This window comes from Arachis hypogaea, chromosome 3, assembly GCF_003086295.3.
Source record: "Arachis hypogaea cultivar Tifrunner chromosome 3, arahy.Tifrunner.gnm2.J5K5, whole genome shotgun sequence".
NCBI classification, from domain to species: domain Eukaryota; kingdom Viridiplantae; phylum Streptophyta; class Magnoliopsida; order Fabales; family Fabaceae; genus Arachis; species Arachis hypogaea.
Genome location: NC_092038.1, coordinates 109,213,592 through 109,219,591, shown reverse-complemented (window position 1 = coordinate 109,219,591; position 6,000 = coordinate 109,213,592).

Below are 6,000 nucleotides of genomic sequence, written 5' to 3'. Positions count from 1 at the left end.
GGTAGCCACTGACAATGGCGACACCCTACATACAGCTTGCCATGGAAGGAGCCTTGCGTGTGGAAAAGGATTTCAAGGAAGAGTTGAAGTTCAGAAGACAAAGCATCTCCAAAACCCCAACATATTGTTCATTAATAAAGTAACAATTACTTATTCCAAATACTTTTACTTCTTACAATTAAATCCAAATAACCTTATTGACATCCTAACTAAGATCAATAAAATAAATATAGCTTGCTTCAAACCAATAATCTCCGTGGGATCGACCCTTACTCACGTAAGGTATTACTTGGACGACCCAGTGCACTTGCTGGTTAGTTGTACGGATTGCAAATTCGTGCACCAAGTTTTTGGCGCCATTGCCGGGGATTGTTCGAGTTTGAACAACTAAAGGTTTATTTTATTTCTTAGATTAGGAATAATTTATTTTTATGGTTATAGAGTCATTAAATCCTGATAGGATAGTTTCTTTTCAAAAATTTCTTTTCAAAAATATTATTTTTCTTAATTAATTGTTAATTTTTCGTGAGTTTAGTGTCTTGTTCTAAGTTTGGTGTTAATTGCATATTTTATATTTTTCTTTAAATTTTTGAACTTGTGTTCTTTGTTCTTCATTGATCTTCAAGTTGTTCTTGTTTATTTTGCTTGTTTGATCTTGAGTTTTTCTTGTTTTGTGTCTTTTCTTGTTTTTCTTGTGCTTTTTCAAAACATTAACTTTCAAAAATTATACTTTTATCCATAAATATAATACATCTTTAAAATCAACACTGAAGTTACTGCCCAATTGGCTGGAGCATTAGTAGTTATTCGTGATAATTGGGTATCTTCTTTAAAATCTTTTTCAAAAATAATTTTTCTTGATTGAATCTTATGCCAAACTCTAAGTTTGGTGTTTTCTTGTTAAGTTTTCTTTAATTTTCGAAAATTTGTCTTGGTTTTCTAAAAATTTTAAGTTTGGTGTTCTTTCTTTTGTTCTTGGTGTTCTTGTGAATCTTTAAGGTGTTCTTGAGTCTTTCTTGTGTTTTGATCTTAAAATTTTTAAGTTTGGTGTTCCTTGGTATTTTCCCTCCAAAATTTTCAAAAATAAGGAACATTAGATCTAAAAATTTTAAGTCTTGTGTCTTTTGTGTATTTTTCTCTTTCATCATAAAATTCAAAATTCAAAAATATATCTTTCATAACTAATTTTAAACTACATTTTCGAAAATTTTATATAAAAAAAATTCAGATTTTAATTTCAAAATATTTTCAATTTCTTTTATTTATTTCGTTTTTATTTTATTTTATAAAATAAATAATATCAACATACATATCATCTCCTTTATTCCATCATGGAACTAAGTGGAAATGAACAGTCCAGAAGGACTCTGGGGTCATATGCTAACCCCACTACTGCTTCATATGGGAGTAGTATCTGTATACCCTCCATTGGAATTAGTAGCTTTGAGTTGAATCCTCAGCTCATTATCATGGTGCAGCAAAACTGCCAGTATTCCGGTCTTCCACAGGAAGAACCTACAGAGTTTCTGGCACAATTTTTACAAATTGCTGACACAGTACATGATAAGGAAGTAGATCAGGATGTCTACAGATTATTACTGTTTCCATTTGCTGTAAAAAATCAAGCTAAGAGGTGGTTAAATAACCAGCCTAAGAACAGCATAAAAACATGGAAACAGCTGTCAAAAAAATTCCTGAATCACTATTTCCCTCCAAAACGGATGACACAGCTAAGGCTAAGCATCCAAGGCTTCAAACAAGGAAATAATGAATCCCTTTATGATGCCTGGGAGAGATACAGAGAGATGCTAAGAAAATGCCCCTCTGAAATGTTTTCAGAGTGGGTGCAATTAGACATCTTCTACTATGGGCTTACAGAAAAAGCTCAGATTTTTTTAGACCACTCAGCTGGTGGATCTATACATATGAGAAAAACAATTGAAGAAGCTCAAGAGCTTATTGATACAGTTGCTAGAAATCAGCATCTGTACCTAAGCAATGAATCTTCCATGAAAGAAGAAGCTAAAACAGTAACTGCTGAACTCAGTCTTGTAGATCAGGCTAATGAATTCAATCAGCAATTAGACTTTCTAACCCAGCAGCTAGCCGAATTCAAAGAAATACTACAGGAAACAAGAATGGCTAATAGTAATATGGAAGTACAGTTAAAACAAACAGAAAAGCAACTGTCAAAACAAATAGCAGAAGAATGCCAATCAGTTCAATTAAGAAGTGGGAAAACATTAAATACCTTACTTCAAAGCAGCAAAAAGCCAAGAAATAAACAAATGGCCAATCAAAATCCCTCTGAGGACAATCAGAGCCCAGAGAGGAACAATACTGGCGCTGAACGCCCAGACCATGCTCATTCCTGGCGTTCAACGCCAGAAACAAGCATGAATCCGGCGTTGAACGCCCAAAGGGAGCATAGTTCTGGCGTTCAGACGCCAGTAACAAATAAGGAGTTGGCGTCTAACGCCACTCCAGCTTCCACCCCTGGCATTCAAACGCCAGTGGGGGGTCAGTCACATACAAGTGCTGATAACAACCTTTCTAAAAAGGCTTCCCAACCCACTTCTGTAGGCAATAAACCTGCAGCAACTAAGGTTGAGGAATATAAAGCCAAAATGCCTTATCCTCAAAAACTCCGCCAAGCAGAACAGGATAAGCAATTTGCTCGCTTCGCAGACTATCTCAGGACACTTGAAATAAAGATTCCGTTTGCAGAAGCACTTGAGCAAATACCCTCTTATGCTAAGTTCATGAAAGAGATCTTAAGTCATAAGAAGGATTGGAGGGAAACTGAAAAAGTCTACCTCACTGAAGAATGCAGTGCAGTCATTCTGAAAAGCTTACCTGAGAAGCTTAAGAATCCCAGGAGCTTTATGATACCATGCACATTAGAGGGTAATTGCACCAAGCAAGCTTTATGTGATCTTAGGGCAAGTATCAACCTAATACCTGCATCTACTATCAGAAAGCTTGGTTTGACTGAAGAAATCAAACCAACCAGGATATGTCTTCAACTTGCTGATGGCTCCATTAAATACCCATCAGGCGTGATTGAAGACATGATTGTCAAGGTTGGGCCATTTGCCTTTCCTATTGACTTTGTGGTGCTGGAAATGGAGGAGCACAAGAGTGCAACTCTTATTCTAGGAAGACCTTTCCTAGCAACTGGCCGAACCCTCATTGACGTTCAAAAAGGGGAAGTAACCTTGAGAGTCAATGAGGAGGAGTTCAAGTTGAATGTTGTCAAAGCTATGCAACATCCAGACACCCCAAATGACTGCATGAGTGTTGATATCATTAACTCTCTGGTAAGAGAGGTCAATATGGCTGAGAGTCTCGAATCAGAGCTAGAAGACATCTTTAAAGATGTTCAACCTGATCTGGAGGAATCAGAGAAAATAATAGAACCTCTGAAAATCCCTCAGGAAGAGGAGAAACCTCCAAAACCCGAGCTCAAACCATTACCACCATCCCTGAAATATGTATTTCTGGGAGAAGGTGATACCTTCCCTGTAATCATAAGCTCTACCTTAGAGCCACAGGAAGAGAAAGCACTAATTCAAGTGCTAAGGACACACAAGACAGCTCTTGGGTGGTCCATTAGTGATCTTAAGGGCATTAGCCCAGCCAGATGCATGCACAAGATCCTATTGGAAGGTGACGCCAAGCCAGTGGTCCAACCACAAAGGCGGCTGAATCCAGCCATGAAGGAAGTGGTGCAGAAGGAAGTCACTAAATTACTAGAGGCTGGGATTATTTATCCTATTTCTGACAGCCCCTGGGTAAGCCCTGTCCAAGTCGTCCCTAAGAAGGGAGGCATGACAGTGGTTCATAATGAAAAAAATGAACTGGTTCCTACAAGAACAGTTACAGGGTGGCGTATGTGTATTGATTATAGAAGGCTCAATATAGCCACCAGAAAGGATCATTTTCCTTTACCATTCATAGACCAGATGCTAGAAAGACTAGCAGGTCATGAGTACTACTGCTTCCTGGATGGATATTCAGGTTATAATCAAATTGCAGTAGATCCAAAAGATCAAGAGAAAACGGCATTCACATGTCCATCTGGAGTATTTGCATACAGAAGGATGCCATTTGGTCTGTGCAATGCACCTGCAACCTTTCAGAGGTGCATGCTCTCAATTTTCTCTGATATGGTGGAAAAATTTCTGGAAGTCTTCATGGATGACTTTTCAGTATTTGGAGACTCATTCAGCTCCTGTCTTGACCATCTAGCACTTGTTCTAAAGAGATGACAAGATACTAACCTGGTTTTAAACTGGGAAAAATGTCACTTTATGGTGACTGAAGGGATTGTCCTTAGGCACAAAATTTCGAACAAGGGAATAGAGGTGGATCAAGCTAAGGTAGAGGTAATTGAAAAATTACCACCACCTGCCAATGTTAAGGCAATCAGAAGCTTTCTGGGGCATGCAGGATTCTATAGGAGGTTTATAAAGGATTTTTCAAAAATCGCCAAACCTCTAAGCAACCTGCTAGCTGCTGACACGCCATTTATCTTTGATAAAGAGTGTCTGCAGGCATTTGAGACTCTGAAAGCTAAATTGGTCACAGCACCAATCATCTCTGCACCAGACGAGACATTACCATTTGAATTAATGTGTGATGCCAGTGACCATGCCATTGGTGCAGTATTGGGACAGAGGCATGACAAGCTACTGCACGTTATTTACTATGCCAGTCGTGTTTTAAATGATGCACAGAAAAATTACACAACCACAGAAAAAGAGCTACTTGCAGTGGTTTACGCCATTGACAAGTTCAGATCTTATTTGGTAGGATCAAAAGTGATTGTGTACACTGATCATGCTGCTCTTAAATATCTACTCACGAAGCAGGATTCAAAACCCAGACTCATCAGATGGGTGTTGCTTCTGCAAGAGTTTGATATAGAAATAAGAGACAGAAAAGGGACAGAAAATCAAGTAGCAGATCACCTGTCCCGAATAGAGCCAGTAGAAGGGGCGTCCCTCCCTCTTACTGAGATCTCTGAAACCTTTCCGGATGAGCAACTCTTTGCCTTCCAGGAAGTGCCATGGTTTGCAGATATCGCAAACTACAAGGCAGTAAGATTCATACCCAAGGAGTATAGTAGGCAGCAATCAAAGAAATTGATCACAGATGCAAAGTACTATCTTTGGGATGAACCATATCTCTTCAAGAGATGTGCAGACGGAGTAATCCATAGATGTGTGCCTAAGGAAGAAGCGCAGAAGATCCTATGGCATTGCCATGGATCACAGTATGGAGGATATTTTGGAAGTGAGCGAACAGCCACAAGAGTCCTCCAATGTGGCTTCTACTGGCCTACTCTCTATAAAGATTTCCGAGTGTTTGTACTTAATTGTGACAGTTGCCAAAGATCTGGCAATCTGCCCCACAGTTATGCCATGCCTCAACAAGGGATCTTGGAGATTGAGTTATTTGATGTATGGGGTATTGACTTTATGGGACCTTTCCCACCATCATACTCAAACACTTATATTCTGGTGGCAGTGGATTATGTATCCAAATGGGTGGAGGCTATTGCAACACCCACTAATGACACTAAAACAGTGTTAAAATTCCTCCAGAAACACATCTTCAGTAGATTTGGTACCCCTAGAGTATTAATCAGTGATGGGGGCACTCATTTCTGCAATAAACAGCTTTACTCTGCTTTGGTTCGTTATGGAGTTAGCCACAGGGTAGCCACTCCATACCATCCACAGACTAATGGGCAAGCTGAAGTCTCAAATAGAGAACTCAAAAGAATCCCGGAACGTACTATAATTAATCGTAGAAGAGATTGGGCAAGAAACTTGGATGATGCTCTGTGGGCATACAGAACAGCATTCAAGACCCCTATAGGGACCTCTCCATAACAGCTTGTGTATGGAAAGGCATGTCACTTGCCAGTGGAACTGGAACATAAGGCCTACTGGGCAACCAGATTCCTGAACCTTGATACCAAGTTAGCTGGAG